General features: G+C 42.8%; 1 protein-coding gene across 3 annotated transcripts in view; it reads right to left on the reverse strand.

The window, feature by feature from the left end:
* CTNND2 (catenin delta 2) overlaps positions 1 to 26,595 on the reverse strand; it is a 688,120-nt gene that overhangs the window by 103,977 nt on the left and 557,548 nt on the right. The window lies entirely within an intron of this gene.

Genomic DNA, 26,595 nt, shown 5'->3' on the forward strand with positions numbered 1-26,595 from the left:
CCAGCAGGAGCACCTGGAGGACCTGTTCATGTAGATTGCTGGGCCCCACCCTGGGGTCTCTGGTGGAGTTGGGGAATTTGCATATTTGGGGGTGCTGGTGTTGAGAATTTCTACTGCTCTAGTTCTAGTCTAGGGGGAGGTTTGGTTGGGGAGGGTAATGCCCTTTGTTGAGAGCCCCAGACAGTCACCTGGCAGATCCCAAGAATCTGTGGCCTCGGATAGAGCCTACAGGAGAAGTTGAATGGGGTGACTCTCCACTCCCACACTGTAATTGACACACAAATTCGCATTTCATTTTCACAACATCCGTCATTGTTACACTTCATTCTATTTTATAGATGAGAAAACTGAGGCTCAGAGCCGTTGTCCAAAGCCACCTATAAAAGTGTTCTTGGTCTCCTAACCATGGATAGAGCAGCAAGTGGAGAAGCTAGAAGCAGCCCAGGTCTGTAAAGAAGAAAGCAAGGGCCTGATGCACGACATAGATGGACTAGGTGTTTTTTTTAAGGAATTAACATAAATGCTACTGAACATAAATGTTTCCTTTGATATCTAAAAAGTTCTGCAGAACATGTATTAAATAGGATTTATCAGCATTTTAATGTAATACTGGGAAAGGTTATTCAATTCAAATTAGTATTTTTGGCATTTACTGATCTTAAAATATAAACAAAATCCCTCGGCTCCTTAGATACTACAACTGGGCAAATATTGACAGCACTTTTATGTGAAGTGTTACAGCTTCTGCTTTGGGGTGGTGAACCCTCCTTCCTGACAGGATCTAACTTCCCGGTAGGAAAAAGTGGTAAGATATATCCTGGTATTATTCTAAACCAGGTCAATGTCTTCTGTAAGAGAGAACTTTTAGGCAATTCTCCTTGAAGTGATTTTCACCAGAAAGAACTTTGAGGCTGTTATAGAAATAGGTTTGTTCAAAAATTCCAATCAGACCTCTTTGGCCAGAAGATTGCTGGACGGCAGTGGTTGTATCTTAAATCTTGCCTCTTTGTACTTTGATGAGGTCATATCTCCAAAGAAAGAGTGATAGAATTTAGACTTGAGAGACTTTAGGACAGCTCATGAACACCCTGGTCTGAAATTCTCTATATTCTTCTTGCACCCATGAACGCTCAGTCTTTCTTTTGAGTAGCTTTGCCACGGGGATGGGCTGCCTCTTGATTCACACAAATAAACTTTATAATCATCAGCCTATCTTTACTGGTAATCAATAAATGGGTAGGGCCAACCAATGAACCAATTGGAAAGATCAGGAATTAACAACTTTGTCAACATTATAAGTTGTCAATATTAATCTAAGCATTTTTCTTTATTTTAATTTCTGTTCTATTCCAGTCTAGTCTCCTCTGAAATTAAAAAAAGTTATTAACTGGCTATTATATTAACATATTTAAGATATTGAGAAATGAGAAAGACTTATAAGTTAGGGTCCCTACAGGGGAAATGACTGGGACACACACACACACACACCTCTACGATACAGCAGGTAGGATGGAGTTACTACAGTGTCTGCAGGTAGGATGAAAATCAATATAAATTTTTAAACAGAGTGATACATGCACATGCCTCTTTTTCAGTGGGGTGCAGTGTCATACAAGCCTTTGGGGTTGGGTTTCCACTCTTACTCAACTATTCCTGAATGAGCGAAACACAGCATGAGTACCTTTGGTTTTTCATTCTGGAGGAAAGGAGGGCCTTCTTTTTCTCCCTTTCTCCCCAAACACAAGATGTACCATACTGTGCATGCTTCACTGTTTAAAAATTTTTTAAAAAGGCAATAACACTGTGTGTTGGTCACTGCACAGTTAGTTGTAATTATGGTCTTTCATGTTCAACAAAGAGCCAATGTTCAACCCACAGAGTTCCATCCTCTCCTTGGACTTAGACCACCCTCTGTCCCCCTTGAGGAGGGGATTTCCACATCTGGCTAGAAACTGGTACAGCAAAATTCTATGCATTAATGTGACATTGAAACAAATACTTGTAGGTTATTTATAAAAACCACAATGATGGTATAACACCTATCCCTTAGAAATAATCTTTATAATCTGTATTGAAATGTCAGTAGATAGATCATTTGGAAATTTCTGCTCAAAGTAGATTCTATATACTTTTTATTTAATAGATAAAATTGAAACAATTTATTTTTATATTTCACCATTGTCAAGGAAACAGAGACCTCAGTCCTACAGCCACAGGAACTGGATTCTGGTCACAACCTGAAGGAGCTTGGAACCAGATTCTCCCAGGAACCATTAGTAAGAAACACAACTCTGTTGACACCTTGATTTTAAACTGATGAGACTGATGTCTAATTTGTAACCAACAGAAGCTGCAGCACAATAAATCTGTTTTGTTCTAAGTCACTAAGTCTGTGGTAATTTGTCACAGTAGCAATAGGAAACAAATACAAAGCTTGTTTTATTCAAGGGTAAATGGAACTTTTCTCAACATCATCCCTAAATATTTCACAAGCCACTCCTTCCCTGAAAACTGCTTATCTACAGTGGGCTCATACAAGTTTTTAGAAGGTATTTCTAGATGATCAACTAGAAAATATAAACAAAATCCATCGATTCCTTAGATACTACAACTGGGCAAATACCGACAACACTTTTATGTGAAGTGTTACAGCTTCTGCCTTGGGGTGGTGAACCCTCCTTCCTGACAGGATCCCTGGGACAGGGAAGATCTAACTTCCCAGTAGGAAAAAGTGGTAAGAGAGTCCCTGAGTCCCACCCCCTGCTTCTCCCCCCTAGACTCAGAAATTGTACCCAAAGCCCCTTCTCTCTCAGAACAAATCTGTCACATGTATAAGAAAATTAAAAATTCTTCCTAGGGGCATGTGTGTCGAGGAGGGGTGTGGCTTATGAAGCATCTTCCCTCAACTATGCAAGGAACACTGATGAGATGTGATGATGCACTGTTTTGTTTGTCCCATTGCTAATCTGATTGAGTCACATGAGTGCCACTAAATATGTGGCTATCAGCTTGGTCCAGATTGCTCTCTTGCCTGGTTGACATCTTGCACTTCGGCCAGTCCTCTTTCAGGCAGAAGAGGCCCCTAAAAACCTCAGTCTTCACAGCTTCCAGTGAATAGGAACTGCAGCTGTTGGTATCCTATGATGTGGGAGGGGAGGACACTGGATACAAGGGAGAGGACCAGGCAGTTTCCTAGCTCTGCTGGAGTGAAGTCTGTATTATGGCCTCATTACTTTGAGGGACTTTCTGGAACATCATCTGAAACACCACCCTTAAGGACCCAGTGCGGTGACCAGTATTGATTAGCTACACCCCTGGAAAGTTTTATTGGGTATAAATAACAGAAGACTGAATTTACTTGAAAGGCTCTTGACTTCTCTCTTGATATTTGTGTTTTTAAAATAAATTTTTAAAGAATAGTTTATTGATTTTTATAGAGTGAGGAAGGGAGAGAGAGAGAGAGAAACACTGATGTGAGAGTGTAACATCAATCGGCTGCCTCCTGCATGTGTCTTGACAGGGAATCTAACCAGCAACCTTTCAGTGCACAGGATGAAGTCCAAGCAACTGAGTCACACTGGCCTGGGCAGGACATTTGTGTTTTTAAAACGGGTCCGTCATTACAGCCAAGTCCAGAACAATTTCCAGAGGAATAAATTTCTCCTTCTTTTCTTTCCTTTTTAAGACCAGCAGTCTTGCCATTTAGACTCTTGCTGTGCAACTTACTGTCTTCTCCCAAGGAATGTAATTTCTTTATAAATCAGGACAGTGATGCCTTGGTAATTACTTTGCTGAGCTGCAGGGACAGGATGCTCCAGGGGCCTAAAGACCAGCTACCTCGTGGGGCCGGCAGTGAACGCGGCCGTGTGCTGTCCTCTGATCGGTAGCCCCATCCTGACACCCTCCTGCACTCATAAACGGAAACCAGTAGACAGATGGAGGAGCTCCTCTTGCATCGACTAGTCAACACCGGCCCTGTTTAGATCTGCAGAGATCCGTGTCTTCCAGAGTCAGCTCTGCATTAGGGCACATTGTTCCAGAGAAGCCGAGAGCGGAACCAGGAATACCTGTGTTAAAAGACACCCTATCGCTTTCAAGTACTACCCAGGGTTTTAGCTACACGATTCCAATTAAAATTGATGGATGCCACAGAGTTAACTGCTCTATGAAATGTCTGCTGAAAGTTTCCCATTGGGCTAAATTAGAGGGAAAAAAGAGCGAATGCTGTGTGGCTAACACCGTTAACTGAACTTAATTGTGCTGGTGGCTCTTTGTGCTCCCTGACCATCCACAGTTGTCGTTTCCTAACTTGTACGCGGGGAATGAGCTGTACTCACAGCGCCTCGAGTTACCAGACCATATCTCAAGCTTAGAGCATTGCCATGGGGCCCAGTCCCCTGGCTGCCCTCCACCTGCCCTGTGTTTCATTAACGTCTAAAACATTTCACTCTGGCACATTTGTGGTGGGGTCTCCTTTCAACTGTGCTGACTCCGAATCGGGGTGCATCTCACATTGGGAGCTGCCACATCCAACCTGGCACGTCTGCTCCGCAAGTGGACTTCCCATCCAGCTCACCCATTGCCACCACCTCTGTGGCAAGCGTTCCCCTAGAAACAAATCCATTCCCCGGCCACGGCCCTAATACAGATGCAACAGCAGCAGAAAGAAAATGTCATGGGTCAAAATGCCACTTCAGTTTAAAAATGAATAGAAACCTATGTTTTCTTCCTTCTTGGCTAAACCAAATTATTTCTTATTAACCAGGCACAACCTAATGTACATATGAAATACATATAATAAATTAATATGCTAGGAAACACTGCAAAACAGAAATTCAATATTCGCTTCACCGAGCAGGCAGCTTCCAGGAAAACAGGCAGCGTGGCTAAATAAAAATGAGCAACACCGAGGCCCTCCAATTCCTCGTACTTTGAATCCGCCGTCTTCTAAGAGGTAGGAGAACAAAACTGACTAATCAAGGGATTATAGGTAATTGCCCACTTGTCTTCTAAATGTCAGATTGTGGGTTTGAAGAATTTCAAGACTTGGCCTTATGTTCTGGGTTGTTAATAGCTATTACTCAAACAACCCCTCCAACTCTGATTTCAATTCATCACCTAATTCTCCACATGTGGTCATGTAATCTTTCAATTTATTTACTTGCAGGAACTTTTAACAAATCATACTTCAAAGACTTATTGAAGCTGGGAATCTGTTAAAAGCTCACTTATCTAGGTGATGTTTCCTCGAGGTGCGTTTCTTATTTTCATGATTGCTTTGAGTGCTCACTGAGACCTTACTAGACACCAGTAAGAACAATCGAGAAAATGTCTTCAGAGGAAACAACTGCATTAGCTCTGTGTCCTGTCCCCTCTCTTCTACCCCATTATACTCTGTGCAATTTCCAGGCCTTCCCAGATGGGTTTATTCTGGTTCACTGTCACGTTAACCACCCATGAACCTTGCCCAGTGTGGAAGGGTTGAGTGGTTAGAACAGGCAGCCACCAGGGAGGGAAGGAGGGAGAGAGAGCCCCCGTCGCTCTGCTGTTCCCGCCAGCTGCCTGCTGGTATCCGTCCCATCCCTCTTTGCTCTTTTTTTTCCCTGAATATATCTTTATTGATTTCAGAGAGAGGAAAGGAGAGGGAAGAGAGAGAGATAGAAACATCAACGATGAGACAGTCATTGATCGGCTGCCTCCTGCACGCCTCCTGCAGGGGATCGAGCCCACAACCCGAGCATGTGCCCTGACCAGGAATTGAACCCCAATCGCCTGGATCCTAGGTCGACGCTCAACTGCTGAGCCACGCCTGTCCGGGCTCCTTAAATTTCTTTCTTGGAAAAAGTCCTCTTAAATTTGTGGCGACAATGCTAAAATAGTCCCTGCATCAAAACAATTTAAGCCCCATGTCCAAATGGGAAGGAAATGATCAAAAATAAAAACCACATTTCCTTTAATCTCTTAGATTACCCATCTCTCCTAACTGCTATCTCATAAATTTGGAAGTTTTGATGACTCACTTGGTAGTCTTTTTTTGGGCCAAAGAAAACCCAGACTTCAGGTAATCTGGTCAGAGGTTATTGTGTAGTTCTGGCTGGGTGAAACAGAGGAACAGAGCCAATCTTTGTTTAATGAAAGATTAATTAAGACAGTGAAGGCGTCTGTAGACCACCCTCCTGCCATCTTGTTTTAGGATGAAAATATCTAGGGTAGGGGTGGTGGGTGGGAAAAAGGGGAGAAATCGTAAGAATACAAATATACTTTGTATAAGGAAAGATATGTACAGAAAACACAGTAAAACTAAGATCATTTGTCCTTCTCATTTTTTTTTTTTCCCCTGGAAGGGAGAAAGTATACATTCAATTGTAATTATTAAAATGTATTTTACATTTCTGGGAGAAATTTCTGACTTCTTGAAAGCAAGCAGGGGTTGGCTCTGTAAGAGGAGCCTCAGTGTGGTCCTTCCAGTTAATGCGCTGGCCTCAATAGCAATTCTGGCACAATGTTGGAAACGTCGGTATCAGGGCAGTTCTAAGAGCCTTTGCCTTTTAAAATCAAGGCCACTGTCGCACTTACGCAGATGAACTGTCTACCTCCATTATTGTCAGGACTGGGATTTGAAAGATGTCCCCACAAGATTCCTGCCCCCTGGCGGTTCAATCAAACACTAACCTAGGCACTGCTGTGAAGGGGCTTTGCAGACGGAATTGAGGTTACCAGTCAGCTGGATAGGGAGAAAATCCTGAATTATTCTGCCGGGCCCAGTGTCACCTCATGAGCCCCTCGAAGTGAAGAGGAAGGCAGAGGAGTCAGTCTGAGAGACGTGGCTGCAGAGGAAGAGGGACTGGCATTGCTGTTTTTGAGGAAGGTGGCCGGGAACCAGAGCATGTGGCAGCCTCTGGAGCTGAGGGCAACTCCCAGCCGGCAGCCAGCAGCCAGCAGCCAGCAGCCGGCAGCCAGCAGCCAGCAGCCAGCAAATGAAGCCCTCAATCTACAAACACTGGGAACAGAATGTGTCTAACAACCTGAATGAGCCAGGAAGCAGGTTCTTCCCAGAGCTTCCTGAGAAGGGTCCCCGGCAGACACCTTGATTTTGGACAAGAGAGACTTCAAGCTCAGAAACCAGCCCTGCCCCCGGGACTTCTGCCCTACACGGTTCTGAGATACGCATCTTGAGCTGTTGAACCCACTAGGTTTGTGGTGATTTGTTCCAGTAGCTGTGAAAAATGACTATATTCACATGTCCACTTAAGACGGAAAAATAAACCTACCATGACATTGTTCATAAAAGTTCACTTTAGCGTTTCTGCTGAAGAATTTCGAAACTTTTAGATAAACTTTCTGTATCTTCCGATGGAGGCATTTTAGATGCTCTGAATGATAAGATGCTGTCGTCAGAATTTTTAGATGCCTCCTGTTGCAGGAATGGTAACCTGAGTGAGTTTCTCACCAGCTCCAGGTAACCTAAGAGTGACTTTTCTTGGTTTACTGCCACCGAATGGCTGGCACTCAACATGTGTAGAGGATAACTGCACCGCTGGGTGCACAGTTTCCTTTCGCTGCTTTACTTGTGAGGGGAGCAATGCTTCAAAAATCCAAGAAGCACAATGCTGCATGGAAAGGTCACAGACCACAGACACTTTGAGGAGCCACAGAGCTTCATTAAAAACAGGTCACAAGTTGGCCACGAAGAGCTGCATTTCATTGTCTCCCCTCGACACGCTAAGTAAGGGCTGCAACCAAAGGGATTCTCACCTGTTACGGTACTTGTGTCACTGTCTTGAGGTTGAGCAAGGGGCAAGGTTTTATTTAAAAACTGTTCACTGAACCAGCTCAGTGGCCACCCTGAGAATAACTGGAAAACAGAAGAGAAGGCCCGTGCCCTCCCCCACGGGCCCAGGGCGCATATGTCGTTCTGGCCTCACGGCTCTCTGTAAATGATAATGGTTGGCGAAACTCTGGCACAAACTGAAGAAAACGACTTCATGGCAAAAATGTCAAGGCAGCAATGCACCATAAAAATAATCCAGAAATCATAATCCAGAAACAAAAGGTTTTTCTAATGCTCAACTTAATACAATAACTCTTAATAGCAACCTTTTTATACGTGCTGATATGCAAAGGTTTTGGAGATCCCTTAATCAGGAAAGAAAGAACAGTTACAGAAAAGACAGTGGAATGATTCCATTTTTGTACAAAAGGGAAGCAGGGAGAGGATCCTTATACACTATACAAATGCACCAGTTATTAGACCAGTAGATCCAGGGATCAATGGCTTCACTTAGTCCAATATTTCCCTAAAATTATCCAAGAAGCACCATATACTATTACAAACACAAGTACTCACCATTACAGCATGTACTAAAAATCAAATATGTAGTATCAGTTCATTCCATTGGCAAGTCTTAGAGCAAGTCCTCTGTTTTTCCCACATGGACATAGCTCAAGGAGAGTGTGCTCGTGACTGATACCGTCCTATGAGCACTGGCCACTCATAGGGCAGTGAGGTGGGTAGGCTGTGGGTTATGAGTTATGAGCCAGCCAGTCACAGTCTCACTCCCACTTTCCATCTGTCTGCATCAGAGTGGGTGGGTGGAGACACTTACTTCCATACTCCTGTTGGTTAACTTTTTCTTGTTTGGTTTTAATTCTGAATTTCTATTACCACAGAGACCCTAGCGCAGTGCTAACTGGAACCTGCTTTGCGGGTTTCCCTAAAGGCTATTTTCTTGTACACAAGGAAGGTTGATCAACTTGCCCTATAAGTATGTTGTCCTTCATCCCGACTCCTGTCTCTCCCTCACACCTATATCCAATAGTGGGCACGTCCAGTCAGCTCCAGGCACATTCAAAACATCTCCAGGATCACCAGCCATGGCCACTGCCAGGTCCATACCACCACTATCTCCTATCTCTTAACGGGTCTCTCTGCTTCTGCCCTCACTCTCCCCACCTCCCAGGAAAGCTCTGTGATTCTTCTAAAATGCACACCAGAACGAGAGTCCTCCATTCCAAGACCTTCCATTCCTCTCAGTCAAACTCAAGGTCCTGCCCATGGCACATGCCTGAGACACTCTTCTTTCCTCTGCACTTGGCCAACTCCTACTCATCTTCCACATATTTTTCACAAGAAGGTTTTGCCTGTTCCCCTGAGCAGGTTACGTCCATTGGTTCTATGCTCGTTCCAGGTTCCTTTTCATAATTCTCACCCCACTTATATTACCTGCTTACCTCCCACCAGAATTCCTCACTCAGGTCACAGAGCGTCAAGCTGCTTTGGGGAGAGGCTGGAGGCTGGGCAACTGGCCTGCAAGAAGGCAAGTTGTGGGAAGAATGGGAAGCCGTGCAGGCTGACAAAGTGAGGACAAACTCCAATTAAATTAGGAGAAACCAGGCAGGTGCCCTGGCCAGCTGCACCTACACTCAGGAGCCCAGGCTGGCAGCAGGCAGCCCTCAGTGGTTCCACGTCTCCACCCAGGGCCAGTTTTGGTCTGTGACTAACTATGTACGGCTGCTTTTAATTGATTTCTTTGCTTGTCAAATAGATGATAATTTGCTAGCATGGAAAGTAGACAAAAAGACTAAGTGACATCAATGCTAATGTACTCTAGCTAAAGAAAGGAGATAAAACTGAAAGCCAGCAACTGAATAGCCTCCTACTGCCTTCTCCCCCTCTAGTTCTATTCCATTGAAAGTTCAGAGACAGACCAGGTGACATTCGTATCTCAAGCATGTCTAAAGAATTTCAAGCAAGAGACTATGCAGTTGAAGGCAATAGGGCTTCGTGGAGAGCCTGGGAGAAAGAGATGAACAGTAGAAACACACCAGAAATCCAGAAATTCCACCACAGCCCTACCTTGGCAGGTCCTGATTTGTGTAGTATATCATTTAGAATATTGACATTCATTTGTAGAGAACGGAAGTATTTTATACTCCAAAAGATAGTCTAGGGGAAGAGAAAAGCTTTGGTGTCAAATTTCAACTTTGTTATTACCTGCCTGACCTTCAGCAACACATTTAACCTCTCTGACCCTCAGTTTCTCCATCTGTAAAGCGGGCTAATGTTTTGGGAGGATGAGACAAGATGAAGTCTATGAAGTACATAGGAGCCAGACCTACAGTCACACCTCCTCTTTCCCCTTAACATCTGCTCACCCGGGCATGTATGTAGCTGAGCAAGAGAGAGATGAGAACAATACATGTAAAGAACCTTGAACAGTACACAGAAAACTGTTACATTAACTGAACTAATGCCCCAGTTGCTTTTGGGGGAGATGAACCTCTTTGCCTGTCTTCTTTTTTCCATGGCACTCTCTAGAACTTCCCCTCCCCTTCTTGCAGGCTTTCTCCCTATATTTGTCTGCTCAGGCTGCTGTAACAGAGCACTATGGATGAGTGACTTAAACAACAGAAACGAGTTCTCTCAATTCTGGAGGGCAGAAGTGCAGGACCATGGTGTCAGCAGGCTGGTTCCTTCTTAGGCTGTGAGGGAGAGTCTGTTCCATGCTCTCCCCTGGCTTCTGGTGGACTGTTGATAATGTCTGGCATTCCCTGGCTTGCAGAAGCATCATCCATCTCTGTCTTTATTTTCATGTGGTGTTCTCCCAGTGTGTGTCTGTGTCCAAACTTCCCCTTTTAAGAGGGACGCCAGTCATCTTCGATTAGAGTCCACCCTAATCACCTCATGAAAACTCAGTACATCAACAGTGACCCTATTTCCAAATAAAGTCATGTTCTAACATACTGGGGGTTCAGACTTCAGTATATGAATTTGGGGGAGCATACAATTTTAAACAGTAATACCCCCAACAGGGAGAGCGAATTGTCTGACTGGCAGGTGAGAAAGCTCTGCCATCCACTGGTTGGGATTTCTCACCTGATGGAGCTAATCCATCAACAGGCCTCCCTGGGACTGTGGGGGGGTGTGGTACCGGGTGGGTTGTCAGCTCTACAGATCCCGACGTTTCCATGGTGCAGGCCCAAGGTCTGCACTGGCAAGACAGTTCCATGAGCAGATCCTTAGCCTGCCTTTTGGCTGCAGATAAGAAGCCATGATCTACACTTGGTGTTCTCAGTGGTAACGACTATTTGGCTTTCATCCATTCATCAGTTTACTTTGTCTAATTTTCCAATTGGTTAAGAACTTGGGTAGAAAGAGTTATGTTTATCAGGCCCTCATATTCTAACATAAGCCTGCATGGAGGCATCTAAGAGGCAACAGAGGCTTGGAGAAGCTTGTGACAGTTCAAGAAGGTTGAAGAAGTGACCAGAGGTCCCACTGCCTCTCGTCCAACTCCAGGCTGCCAGACAGAGGCCCAGTTCTCCCCACTGGGATGTGTTGGCTGTGGCTTCCTTTTGGGGTACCTTCCTTGTGTCTGGGATAGGAGGGGTTGAATGAGACAGGGTAAGGGTTACTGCGGGGAACCGACATATGAGATGTTGAAACCCTGGGGCTCATCCTTTTGGGCTAAATGGAAGCAGAGGAGGAGGTCTTAGGGAACACCAGGTGTCTTTCAGGTGGTAGAAAGGGACGTTTCTCTCAAGGGACTGCCTCCCTGCTCCTTCCCTGAGAGGCAGGATCAAAGTGACAAACAGGTTGTTTCACTGGGATACCTAGCCAGTGATGGTGGGCAGATTTTCCCAAGGAAAGAGATGTCTGTAGGATCCGATATCCAAGGTGCATAAGGGGAGCCAAGGCTTAGCCCCTAACTCCGCTGTGATCATTCCCAGCAGCTCTCAAGACACTCCTTACAATAGCACGGTGGCTGCAGAAAGGCAGTGGTCCAGACTCAGCTGCCATCAGCTAAAGGGAGTTTCCTGTGGGCCAGGCCCTGGGTCAATCAATTTATGTGCATGACCTCAGGGCCAGCATGGGGGTGAGGTAAGAGAGACCTTCACTTAGTGCAAAATGGAAGGTGGTGCCATAAAACTAATTATCGTAAATGATATACACTTTTAAATTGTAAAATGTACATAACATTTGCTACCTTAACCATTTTCAGTGTATAGTTGTTCAGTAGTGTTAAGAACCTTCAATTATTGTGCTAGATAATATTTTAATGTAATATTTTTTATCAAAATTAATAGAAAAATCCATTATAAACAAAATATGAAAGTTTTGAATAAAGGCGGGATCCAACCCTGCACAGCTCAGTTTCTCATCTGCCTCATCCTTGTTCCAGCCCTGCATCACCACTACCATCCCTATTTACAGGTGGAGAAACTGAGGCTGGAGAGGCTAATTCCATCATCTAAGATCATGCAACTTGTGATTTCCAGTCAGATCTGGATTTGAACGCTAGCTCTTCTTGGTTTGGATTTTGCACTCACAGTGACATCCCATACAGCATCACAGTCTTGGCAAAGACAGAGCATCTGCAGCTCCTAGTGTGATGCTGGGACACAGTGTGGGCTCAGCAAACACAGCCGGTTCTGCCAAGGATTCCATGTGCCCTCTGTCTGCTCTGTGACCCGTGGGCATGGCTGTGTCTCTACGGCATAGGGGACATGGTGTCTCCACCTGCTTACCAAGCTTCCATGGCCTACAAAGATAAAGAAACTTCCTCGAACTGACCCTTTTCCCCCAACACTCTTTCCCCCCCCATTTTATTGAATCTATTGGGGTGACATGGGTTAATAAAATTATATAGGTTTCAGTTGCACAATTCTGCAACACATCATCTGTACACTGCATTGTGTGTTCACCACCCCGTCAGGTATCCGTCCACCACCATTCATCTCCCCTATACTATCCTCCCTCCACCCAATACTCTTGACAATCAGCTCCCGGGAGACCTTTCCCTCTCAGGTCCCTCCCTTCCAGCCATGCCCTGGCCAGCCACACTTGCTCGTCCCCAAACATGCACGTGGATCTTTGGGTGTGGGCCACACATTTCCTCTGCCCCTTCCCCTGCAAACCTCCCTCATCCCATTGAAGCCTCTGGGCCATCTTCCTGGAGTCTTCAAGTGGAATTTATGACTCCTTCATGCAGAGGCCTTCCAGAAATTCTTTGTGGACTTTTTTTTTTTTTTTTTTTAAGGCACAAAGTGCATACATTATGCACCATGGCTCAGATTCCCTTCTACCTTTTAGGCTATAACTATCATGTCTCATTAATTTTTGTTCCTCTGGTACCTAGCAGAGTTCTGAGCACATCCTAGAAATTGAATATATGTTTCTGCGGAATAAGAGACACCATCTATTTTCTCTAAGCTGTTGATTTATTTCTTGACCAAGGAGAAGATGATGAGATGGTTATGGCTGTTCTAATTATTAACAAGCAGGGAAGACAGGCTTCACTGTTTAGTGCTAACAGGCCAACTCCAAAGCAATGACATCACAGGGAAGCATTCTATTTGGATTCTGAAAGCACAGGTTTGAACCTTGGTTCACTTTCCACCATGACCTCTAGGACAAATTGTTCAGCCTCTCCAGTTTCAGTTTCTTCGTATTTAAAATTGGAAAAAATGTAGTAATCTGTCCTTTATAAAGCTGTCATGAGAATTAAGTGATGATTAGAGGTATTAAAGAGATCCTTGATCGTAAAGCACTATAGTGAGTTTATTTTTGCTTATTTAACTGTGCTGATAAGCTGATAGACCAACAGCTTCCTTCACTTGAGATGGATGAGGAATTCAGTATCATAAGAATCAAGGGCAATATGAGCAAACTCCAAGGACAAAATGTACTAACCAGGCCAGAGAAAACTGTCCAAGAGAAAGATATTCTGCTGTTTGGTAAAACTGACATGTTCATTTTATCTAGTAGAAATATCACAAACACCCACACCAGACACTGGGAAACAGTAGGTATGGGGCTCTGAGAAATTAACCTCATGCAAAAACTAGTGATCATGCAAGTAATGCTAGCTCTGCAACTGGGAAGATTTTATGAGTACCCAGGAGAGTTAACAGGTTCATTACTTTGGTGAAAATTAGTACACGACAGTTATTAGCCAGCAAAGCAGCAAGAGAAGGGCCGTTCACTGATTGATTCATTCAGTTAAGAGCTATTTATCAAGGGTCTACCAGGTGCCCGATGTTGTTCTAGGGTTTGGAAATCTATTATGATTCTCATGCAGATAAGAATGTAGCATGGGGAGCAACTGGCTTTAAATGCACAAGCACACAGGCAAGGACATCACTCCAAACTCTTGGAAGATCTGATCAAAAGTCCAGAATGCTTTGAAAAGGCATTAGGAAAGGCCTAATTTATATGGGAGGGGAGGGTGTTGAAGAAGGTCTCTCTGAATAGGAGACATTTAAGCTGAGATATACAGAGGAGAGAATATAGTCCTCCTGGCACTGGGAGTCACGTGTGAAGATCCTGAGCTAGAAAAATTCTCAGTGTATAGAGCAACAAAAAGGAGGCCAGTACTGCAAACAGTGAGGGCAGAGGGCCCAGCACGGGACTGGAGACTTGGAGGGTCTGGCCAGCTTTGTCCACATAGTTGCAATGAGTTGATATCAGACCTGAGTTTTAAAATAAAAACTGTACAATTGAGGGGGGGGGGGGAGGAATGGGACACCTGAAATACTTTCAACAATAAAGATAAATTAAAAAAATAAAAAATAAAAAATAATAAAATAAAAACTGTAATATTCACATAGTCTCTTTCTTTTAAGCACTCATGCAGAGGGATATAAAGACAAATGGCCTTAATAATCCAGAAGTTGGAGAGAAAAATTCTATGGAATGAAAAGACAAAAGGCAAATAATGTGAGAAAAAGAGAATAGTCTGGGCCAGAAAATGTAATGGAGATGGACAGACATAAAATAGGTAAAGAAGGGTTATAGAAAATAGGTTGACTGTTCCTCAAAAAGTTAGACACAGAGGTACCATCTGATGCAGAAATTGTATTCCTAAGTGTATACTCCAAAGAACAGAAAACAGGTACTTAACCAAATACATGTATATGAATGTCAGTAGCAGCATCAGTCACAACATTCAAAGGATGGGTACAGCCTAAATGTCCATCTATAAGTGAATGGATACACAAAATGTAGTATATCCATACAATGGAATACTGTTCCCCTCCAGAAAGGAATGGACTACTAATACATGCTACACAATGAAAACATTGTGCTAAGTGAAGAAGCTGGTCACCAAAGACCATATATTGCATGATTCCATTTAAATGAAATATTCAAAGTACATAAACTCACAAAGACAGAAAAAAGGCTGGTGATTGCCAGAGCTTGCAGGAGGGATGATGGGGAACAACTACTTAGTGGGTACAAAGTTTCCTTTTGGGGTGATGAGAATATGTTGGAACTAGATAGAGGAGGTTGCACTATGTTGTGAATGTACTAAATGCCGCAACATGGTTCACTTTTAAATGGTTACTTTTATGTTATGTGTATTTCATCTGAACTTTTTAAAAATGAAAGATAGAGAAAGAAATACTGAGGAGGTGGGTAGTCATGCTGAAGTTCAAGTTGAAGGTGCCCACTGGGTAGAGGGACACATTTGTGCTGCTGATCGGACTGACACATGGCTGGGTTAATCTTATTTCCGTGGTTCCTTGTGCTTCTTGACCTTTGGCTACACTTGAATTAAACCCCTTGGAGTGTAAAAAAGTTTCTAAAGAAAGAGGTGTGAGAGGTGAGAGGCTCTTTTTCTCCAATGGTATTCCTGTCCCCACGCAGCTGTGCCTTTCTGAGCTGTTGTCCCCTGTGGGCTCTGTAGGAGTATGCGCAAAGATCTATTTTAAACTCGAAGGGGATTCTGGCTGGGTGCTTGAGAGGAAAAAGTAAGATCATTTGTCTCAATCATCTCCCTTCAAATAGGAATGAGCCCTGGAAAATCGTAACAGACCCCAGTATAAGTTCCTTTGTGAGCCTGTTCCTGCAGGTCCCGGCTGAGGACACTCTGCTCCATCTTATTCAAGCAGCACTGGCCTCTTCATGTATTTCTGCTGCTTAAGAGTGACAGGGGTCAAGGACAAATGACATTGAGTTATGTTTGCTATCAGGAGAGGATAAGTAAATAAAGTTCCTTTGTGTTCTAGAAAGAGACTTATCAGCACTGCTTTCATACATGCTAAGGGGACTTACTGCCCTTCAGGTCCTATTGTGACTCTAAGCAAAGGCCCAAAACCATTTTCTTCTAAAACATGAGGGAATGCACTCCATGAGACAGACCACAGCCATGCTTCCTGGCAGCCTTCAAAAGACATAATGCTTTTTCTTACTTGAAATAATTATTTTTTGCATTAAGCTTCATTGGTTCCAACCACTTGACCCACAAACTTGTACAGAATAGAGAGCTCTTAGAGCTCTTAGAGCAATCACGGTGACAGTGCTTTCATTTAGCAGGGCCCTTGTTTGTTTATATAAATTAGTCTGCAATTACCAGTTACATTGTTGGTCTCAAATAAGGTCAGGGCTGAATGTAACCCAGGCAAGAACAATAGTCGGAATACAAAAGTCCAGACAGGACTATTATGGAGAATTATGGGGGGGTGATTAATCAGCTGGCTTCTTCCTGGGTATTGCCATTCGCACATAAAATCTTTGTGCTAACATAGCTACTCTCTGGTCCTAAGTTACCTTAAAAGAAATGTAATTAGTTGTTAGGATTCATTAGCTCCGGTTAGTACATCCACGGCACAGCATCTTCTTTGCTGGTTGAGTGCTTGCTAATGGGAAATAATGATGTATTTGTTCCTCTATGGGACAATAATGAAGGACGTAAGGTTAATCTGAAGTCCTGGCATGTCTGTCCTTTTACTTACCAGACTGAAAATGAATTTCCAACACAGGCAGGAAAACAGAATGTTTTAAAAATCCAGTGTTGAAGGTTGCCAATCTGTTAGCACCTGTTATTACTGTTGCTCCTTTTGCTCAAACCTTTCAAGAGGAAAGAATGTAGACCATGCATAAAATCTGAGCAGAGCCATCCTCTCTTTGGCTCTTCTCTGCTTAAGGAAAACATTTTAGTTGGTACTTCCAGAAGCTTCTGCCAGTTCAGAACAAGAATTTTCTTACAAAAACGAAGGAATAAGTTCTACTTTCAGTAACTTCCCCAATTCTCAGTTTCCAGAATGAGCAATGAGATGAGAAATTCTATGAGATGATGAAGATCCCATCACAGGGAGGCCACTGGGAGCTGCAAGATGCAGAGCAGGAAATCAAGCACATTCTCCCATTCACCCCACCTGTACCTCTTCTTCCTATGACCCTCATGCTGCCATAGCTCTCCATATTCAGAGACCTCATTTCTCATTCCTCCCTATCACAGCTCCCAAAGGCATGGAGAGAAACTAGGGAATCAGGTGTCCCACTCAGCCTTCCCCCACAGTGGTCGGTCAAATGCCCTTAAGTGAACAGTCATGGACATCTCTGCATGACACCAGGAAGTCATTAACCCAAGAAAGTGGTCCGTGAGACTGGCATGACACACTGAACCTTTTCTACTCTTTTATTTCAAATTTTCTTGGTCAACTAAGGAAGAAATAGAACTTATTTCAAAAATGCTTGGTTAAGTGAGGAACAACCAGACTCAAGAAAAAGAGAATGAGGCAGGTAACAGAATCTGCATGCATAGGATGGGCAGGAGGCACAGTCTCTGAATTGGTGTCTCTGAAAAATGTTATTTGTGGCTCTCACTGGTTATGTTTCTCTTTCCTCCAAAAGCAACCATAGCTGCAAGGGGGAGATCTTCATTTAATGTTAGTGAACATGGGCTAGCCTCCATGCCTGCTCTGCTTGTTCTTTTATGAGTTGTACTCATCTCCTTGGTTGGTTTGTCCCAACTCTGGTAAATGCTGGCTCTCTTTATTTTCAAATAAGTGCCACTTTGGAAAGGGAGAGGAGAAATGGTATGAAAACAGATGTGTTAAAATACCGGAGAGGTTTAGTATGTAAGCAGTAAATGAAACTGCTCGGTGAGTTCTTTCTTCCTCAATTTATGGTTAATAAACTTGTTTCTTTGCTTCTTCTCCAGGGATGCTATTTCTGATGCAATGTAATATAATTTGGGAGGCAGCAGGAGGAAAAATTATATTTTTAATATCAAGAAATTATGAAGGATTTTAAGGATAAACCATCTCTTAAAATTTGGTTTTTATTTATCAGGGAGTTAACATCCTACAAACCAATGTTTTATTGGGATAAATATTAAACACCATTGTGTACCAATTGGGAATTAACTAAGCTTTTTCATTTAATCTTTTATCAAAGGAAGTAATTTGTTCATACTAATGGAAATATTTGAATATTCATATTTTAATAGGAAAATGACTACTCATATTGAAAAGATAAAATTTAATATTTCCTTGTCCTTTTAAAAGCAGCCCATATTTGCAACCAAATTATAGGATAAATAATTTAAAACAAGTTTTAGTTAGATCCTGCAAATTTTCATAATTAAATAGATCAAATTTTGCAGAAATAAGTGATGGAAACTTAAGGAATAGAATGATGGGATATTTTATATTAATCATTTATATTTTAGGTGAATCATTATACTCTCACTTTTTCTTGCTTAGGGAAACAAAATAATGCTTGGGGAGAAATGATACCAATTACTATTTAATTGAACATAACTGCCAGGAAGAACTTTGCGAAATTATAGATAGTCCTGTTGGGGAATAGAAAGGTCTTCTCAAAGAATTGAAAATAAAAGTTTGTTTTTTCAGACTATTCCTAATAGAAAAGATAAGAGAAATGAAAAATCTTGAAGAGATAGAAAGCTTCAGGGCTACGAGATGTAGCAGTGAACCAAGTAAAGGTAAAAAAGCTTTTTATGTGTAAAGAATTAATGTATCAGTAAGAGGGAGTTGGTCAGCCATGAAAATACTGAAAAAAGCATATTTCCTATGGAGGCATTATTTAGGAAAAATACACTCCAGCTTGTCCAGTCTTGGGGCAGCCTAATGGGACTTATGGTATATTAAGTTGTCTTAATGACATTATGCGTTACTTTTGACAGCAAACTCCACAGACTGTGTCCATTTGCTCTTCATCATAACCTTCATGCCTACCACAGGTCTGAGCATACAGCAAGGACTTGAATAAATGTTGAGAGAATAAATCTTTCAGTAAATATAACTCCTATTATTTGGATACCAACAAGCAACTTTCTGATTATAATGTGATTTTTAATAGTTAGCCTACAGAGAATGACAGTGCTGTTGAAAGAGTAGGCTTATGGATTGTCCATGAAAATGCACCCACTCAAATCTCTGAGTGTAGGAGTGTCACTGACTGATGGTTCTGCTGCTGAGCCCAAAATCTGTCACTGTATCTGCCTTCATGCCAAGGCCTCATTTCCCATGGAGGTTCTCAGCCAGTGACTGAGCTCGAGAGCAGTGATAAGGCAACCCAGTCCTGGGGGACAAGGGACTCCTTGGAAGGACAGCTTGGGCTCAAGAACTCTCCAGTGGTCTTGATGAACATCCTTGGAGTCTAAGACATTTTTACCCAACCTTCCCTTCTCATCCCCTCACCTTCTTTCTCCTCCTTTCCCCACCCCTCCCTCCCTTCCTTCACTTGGGGTCAGACCTGCATCATGGTTTGAGGGTTCTACCAGTTCCTCTGGCTCCCTTCCATTTTTCCTGTCGAGTGTTGCCCTAATTTAATATCTTGCATGGATTGCTAATTCTCTCTTGGTGTCTGCTTCTCATAGGATCTGATCTGAGCCACCATCCTGTCCTCAGCGTAAATAAACACATGTGTTCTTGGGCTGCTTCTTGTCTCTGTCTAATGGAACATGGTAGAATGGGAGGAACCCAGGTTGGCATCACATAATCACACATTTATATCACCCTTCCTTCTCTTACTTGCTATATGACTTGGGGCAAATTACTCTTATCCTTATAAGCATTAGCTTCTTGATCTCTAAAATGGAACAGAAACTCCTACCTTACTAGATTACTGAGACAATTGCAGTGAACAGCACACCTATTAAAGAAGCAGAGCATTATAATAATGCTAAACTAAAGCTAATTTCCTCCTGATGGTATTGTAGCTTCAAGGTCCATTTTATGACCAGGTAAGGCCAAAGGCCAGGCTCTATACCTGTGGTGCTCAAGGGCGATGCCTCACTTTGGGTGTCCTCAATTGGGGATCCCAAGTAACAGAACACTTGGGGTCAGCTAATGAATACTCTAACCATGCTTTACATTTTCTTTTATATCTAATCAGGGACATCTAGGCCAAACCTCTTACTTATAGCCCAAGAACTTAAGGCCAAGGTAATATAGCCCAGTTTCCCTCAAGATGTATCAAATTTGGGGCTCAAATGAAGATCTGATTCCAAATGCAAGATCACTTCAAATACATTCACTGTTTAGATTTTAAGAGAAATATGAATAGAGATTTTCTAAGAGCCTTCCTTTATTGTTAAATCATTATTGATTTCATCAAACTACAAGACTTTAACACAGGTAACTATGCAAACCCCAATTCAAGAACAAATTTATTAGTTGGCCTTTATAATTCTTATGTTGTTGTATAGAGAATTTCTTTAAGTTCCATTAGTGACTACCGTTCCTTGGAGGTAAGAAAAGGAAGTATCACTTCTACTTGAAAATAAAGAGATTAAAAATTAACAATAGCTAAAATTAGGGAATAAGTAAAGTTTTGGTTTCTACTATATAATAAATCAAAATATGCCTCATACTGGTCACCATGATGTTACAAGAATGCTGTAAGTTTTAAAAAAATATTTCCCAAAGTGAAAACAAATGGTGAAAGCGAACTATTATAGTACTGTTATGGCCTAAATTGTGTCCCTCCTCCCCCCAATTCCTATGTCAAGGTCCTAAATGCCATTACCTCAGGATGTGACTATATTAGGAAACAGTGTCTTTAAAGAGGTAATTAAGATAAAGGAGGTCTTTAGCATGGGCCTAATCCAACATGACAGGTGTCCTTATAAGAAGATAAGATTCGGACAGAGATGCACAGAGGGAAGAGCATGTGAGGACAGTGAGAAGGTGACTGTCGACAAGCCAATGAGAGAGGCCTCTGAGAATCAGCCCTGCTTACATCTTGATCTCAGACATCTACCCACCAGAACTGTGAGACAATACAATTCTGTTGTTCAAGTCATCCCATCTGTGGTGCTTTTCTATGATAGCCCTAACAAATGAATTCAGTATAAGCCATCACGTCATTCTGTTTGGGTGGGAAGAAGTGAGCTAGAGCAGTGCACCATGGGAGGTCAGAGCCCTCGTCAACAGTGGAGTTGCTGACGGGGAGCCCATCCATCCTCTCTGATGGGTCCTAAGACTCCCTACTCCTTCTGCTCTCTCAAACTCTGTTCCCTTCCTTTGAAGAAGATCTTCATTGCTGAGTTATGACCCCCAGAAACATTCACTTTGCTTCCATAATAGACGCACTGCTCAGACGTGGAGAACTGCTTGGGCGAGGAGCATCTTCTGCTTTTGGACCAGGTGTGGGAAAATGGGTGTGAGTGGGGTGAGGGGTCTCCTCTGTTCAGAGCATCCACACACACGAGGCCATTCCCTTTTGAAGGACCTGGATAAGAGTGTTCAATTCAGCTGCCACACAAGACTGGCATAACTCCAGAGAGCTCATTGGATAAGACTTAAAAAATACTTTTTAAAAAAGATTCTTCTTAGGTGAATAATACTGGAAACCAACTGAACATAACGTAAAAACAATACTAATTCCTCTTACCTATGGTTAATGCACGATGAACCCCATAAAATACGTGTCCTCGGGGCTTTCCAGCCAGAGTGATTATCACTAGTATTACTTTGTGACAGTGTTTTCTCAAGGTCACTCTGGAATTAGTGGCTCCAGGGGACCAAGCACTCATCCATTATATGGGTTAAAATGACTAATTGAGGGTGTGGGTTTAATTGTATTCATAAGCAAAGGCGCAGTGCAGCTCCTTTGGCAGGCTTAATAACATCCTCGTGTACATAAAGATCGATGGAAAAAATTAGGGTTGTATGTTGTCCTTCAGGACAAGATGCTGAAATGGGAATAGAATAATAAAAATAAATAAATGACTCAACAGCAGCAGGAAATGAGCTGTGGAAGTCAGCAAAGCCCGCCTTATGCAAATACTTCAGCTAGAGATAAAGTCCTAAGTACGCATGACTAAATGGAATCCAGCGATTCAGTAAAGGGGAGCTGAGCTGCCTTATTGAGCTGGGAGATTAAAACATGCAAAGGGGGCTCAGCAAGGGCTTCCCCTACAGTTCTCTCTAAAGTGATGATCATGGCGCGACAGGGATCTTCACAATATTGATTTGTGATACTGTAATTGGGCAACACGGTCATGTTTCACATTAAATTGAGAAAGCATCCATTCCATATCCAGCTGCTGGAGCCAGCTTCCTTAAACGATACTGGTGTCCTGTCACATGCCCAGCATGAGACCCTACAATGACTTCTAGCCCTCTGTTGTATCAAACAAATCCATGCAACTTTCAGAAGCTAGTTCAAAGTTGGGGAGGCTCATCCACAGGAGCAGGAAACACAAATCGGATCCACACATGGGGATGCTAATTTCACAGCCACCAGGGGAGGAGCTGGGATTTGAACTTTCTCCAGCTGGGGCAGCCATGTCTGGTTACAGAGCCTGATCCTTGCTGTAAGTGATGTCTTGCTTTGCACCTGAGCTACGGAGGGGAATGGTCTTGTGCGTGGAGAAAACCAGCCCCTATCTGGGGCCACTGCAGTGTGTGGCCACTGTTTGGGGACAGGCAGCTTCTTAGAGTATTTACCCTTTTTTTGGTTCTGGGCTGTGTTCTCCAGTGGCCCCCTGGCTTTGCAGGTCCCCTCTGGGTTACTTACTAGGGGGACTATATTAGATCCCTAGGCTGCCAGAAGCTGGGTGGCTGAAAACAACAGAAGTTTATTCTCTCATAGTTCTGGAGGTTAGAAGTCCAAAACCAAGGTGTCAGCAGGGCCACACTCCTTGTGAAGGCTCTAGAGAAAAATCCTTCTTTGCCTTTTCCTAGTTTCTAGGAGCTTTCCGCAATCCTTGGAGCTCCTTACCTTGTGGCTGCATCACTCCAATCTCTGCCTGTGTCCTCATATGGCCTCCTCCATGCATCTCTGTGTGTTCCCTTCTTATAAGGATGCCTTTCATTGGATTTATTATGGTCACCCTAATTCAATATGACCTCATCTTCACTGAAATAATTATGCTTGCAAAGGGCTTAATTCCAAATATGGTCACATGCTGAGGTTCCTGCTGGACATAAATTTTGAAGGAACAGTTATTTGACCCACTACAGTGACCTCAGCCAAGATAAGCTTGTCCACAGGCTGAGCCAGACTAACCTGTACTGAGCAGCATTCAGGCCATGGCTTGTTAACACAAGTGTTTGGTTGGAGGTGATGATTATTCTAGTCAAAGGTTAAGGGAAGTATTCAATGACACATTGTGCAATGAAACACTCATGAGTAGGAAACTGACTCTATTTCCAAGTCTGAATTGCCTGGCTGAGGCCACAGGAAAGCGTTTCCCTGGAGGGCCCCTTGGTCACAAAGTGAAGGGAAAAAAGACTATCACGACCACTTCATGCACTCCACGTCCTATGCCTTTCTAACTGTTAGCACATTTATTTTAGGGCATGCTTTAAAATAACTTTTACTAACAACTAAAGTTCTAATCAGGCAGAATTGGAGCAAAAGACAAAATTTAGGAAGGGGAAAGAAATGAGGATGATGGTATTAGTGAGGGTCTGGGCTGGGGCAGGGGAGAGTGTGGGTGAAAGAAAGTCTGTGGAGATGAGCCCCACCCCCTGAGAACTCCCCCCCCAGCACCCCTCCCCCACTGGCCACTCGAAGGCCCACTGTCCTCATCTGACATTGCTTCCTGAATCCCACAATCTAGCCACCACCATTTTATCAACATGCTCCTCCAACAAAATTTAAGAGATTTTTAAAATATTTTTTGCATTTCTATCCTGTTTCCTCAGTGACAGAGAGATACTCCAGGAACAAATAGATAGATCTGCTTTTGAAAAACTTCACTTACTACAACAAAATGAATTTTGAAGGGAAAAGGCCCAGGGGCATTAACTTTTCATTTTATATTTCATGTGTTTCAATTTTTGCCCAGTCAACATAAGACATCTTCCTATGAAAATGTACTCTGCCTTTTTAATTTTTAAAAAATATGTTTTTATTGATTTTTAGAGAGAGAGGAAGGGAGAGGGAGGGAGAGACAGAAAGGGATCGAGCCCGCAACCCAGGCACGTGTCCTAATTGGGAGTCGAACTGGCGACCTCTTGGTGCATGGGATGACACTCAGCCACTGAGCCACACCGACCGGGCCCATGCCTTCTTAGAGAAGGCAAAAGCAAAAGGTGCTTCCCTTTAGAATGTCCCCATGAGCATGCCTTGTGCTCCAGGCCTGGGGGATCTGCCACTACCACCGATATTGGTACAACATCTACTATCAAACAGAAAGATTGAGAAACTGGACAAAAGAATGTGCCGAATTGTCTGAAGGCTGCACAGTGTTAGCGTTCCAGGTTTTAGCTTACTAAGTAAGGCTCTGGCCTATTTTTTAATTTACATTGTACTCTGATAAGCTTTTAGAAGTGGTAAAATTTGCATTTATAACTTTATTTTTTTCTGAAAATTCAAAAGGTGATCTACTTTAGAATAGTAAATGCTTAAATCCTTAACCTCATCTTCCCACCCTAAAACAACATAAACAAGTTTGAATCCTGCTAGGAACCAAAAACAAGAGTAATGATTTCCGATAATGATTGGATAAACCTACTTTTACTTACCATAAGCTCTTTCTATTGGCGTTGTGACTCACACTGGGTTAGGCAATACTATCCTATGAAAAGTTTCACTTTCTTTTGCATATTATTGCAAATATATATTACATATATTCTTTTACATATTAAAATATTTACACATTTTCTTTATATAGTCTTGAATCTACAGTTACAAAAAACAAGCCAAAATTATCAACTCATGTTAAGTCATCAGTAAAGGAATGAAGGAATCTGAGTACTGGACAAATAATGGCAACATTTTTATCTAGGATATGCCTTAAAATATAGTCTTATCTTAAAAAAAACACCCAAAAACCATTGCTCTGATTGTCTAAATTGAGAATTAAGACATTACTGGAGAGAAGGACTTGCCCATGGGGTACATGACTAACCTGGACGCCTGCCCACTCCATACTTGAGGCCTTAGGATAGCAGAAGGGAAGGGAGGAGGGAGAAGACAGGGGCAAGGAGGGGGAGGGAGAAGACAGGGGCAATCAAAGGCAAAAGGTATGCTGAGTGAGTGGATGCTGCTCAGTAAATGTCAAGAAGCAAATTAAAGCAACTAACATGAAGAGTGCTGTCCATTCGTAGGCTGTGGGACAGCAGGGAGCTGTGCATCCCATCTCATAACATCTTTTCCCTTCTGTGGGGTGTAGTGGGGATAGTCTGGATCAGGAGTCAGGGTGTGGGTGCAAGTACTGGCTTCATAATTTGCTAGACATGTGCAATTGAACGTATAATAAATTCAAGAATAAACAATGTACTGACAGTCCCGACTTACAATGTTCTAATTTATGATATTTTGACTTTATGTTGGTTCAAAAGCTATATGCATTCAATCAAAACTGTACTTCAAATTTTGAATTTGTGGCATGCGGTACACCACCTCTCTCGTGATGCTGGGCAGCAGCAGTGAGCCACAGCTCCAACTCCGCAATCACCAGGGTAAACAACAGATACTCTACAGTGTATAGTGTGGGTAGCACTTTTTAGAAATTGTATTTTGTGATTTTGCATCCCATCATGTCTACAAAATTCCCATCTGTGTCTCTTGCTTCTGGTGAGAAAGAATAGAAAAGCAATTACTCTTGAGATGAAACTCAAGGTAACTGCCTAGTGGTAGGCTAACGTAAATGTCCTGAGCATGTTGAAGGTGGGCTAGGCTAAGCTATGATGTTTGGTAGGTTAGGCGTATTTCATGTAAAGACCTATGGAAATAGTACAAAGCTACAGATCAGTGACAGTTAAATTTAATCAAGTGGAAGAAAACATTGATATTCACTATTGTCCACAGGATGTATCTTAAAAATCAGGCATACAGGGTATTCCTGGTAAATTCACAGCCCCACTCTTACTGTCACTTCTCCCCACCTGCCCCTACTCTGTCTTGCATAACTGCTCCCACACACAGCTGACCATTGTGTTCTCTTGGTCAAGATTCACCATAGCTTTCTACTCCTATAGACTTGGGTCAATGTTCCTTACTTCTGCTTTGAAGGCCCTTCATTACTTGGAATGGAACAACCATGCCAACTGCATTTCCTGAAGGCCCCTAGGGTCCCAGGCCACCTACAGATCCTGGATCCCCCCTTTCTGCGTCAGAACCTGCCTGCCACTCTTTCTGGCCACAGTGCTCTCCCACTGTATTGACTGGTGAAGTTCTTTCTCGGTTTGGCCCCAATATCCCCTGATTCTTGAAGACTTTTTTGACCATACTGGCTAATTTAGTCACCCTCTCCCAGGCTAGCCTTCTGAACACCTTCATATAAGAGAGGGAAAATTATATTTCTTTCTGTAGAAGGGCAGACATTAAATTAAGGAAGAGTGAAATATTCACTGTACACTGGTGTGTTTGGCTTTGCTGCTCAT

The sequence above is a fragment of the Miniopterus schreibersii genome (assembly GCF_964146895.1).
Source record: "Miniopterus schreibersii genome assembly, chromosome: 3".
NCBI lineage: Eukaryota > Metazoa > Chordata > Mammalia > Chiroptera > Miniopteridae > Miniopterus > Miniopterus schreibersii.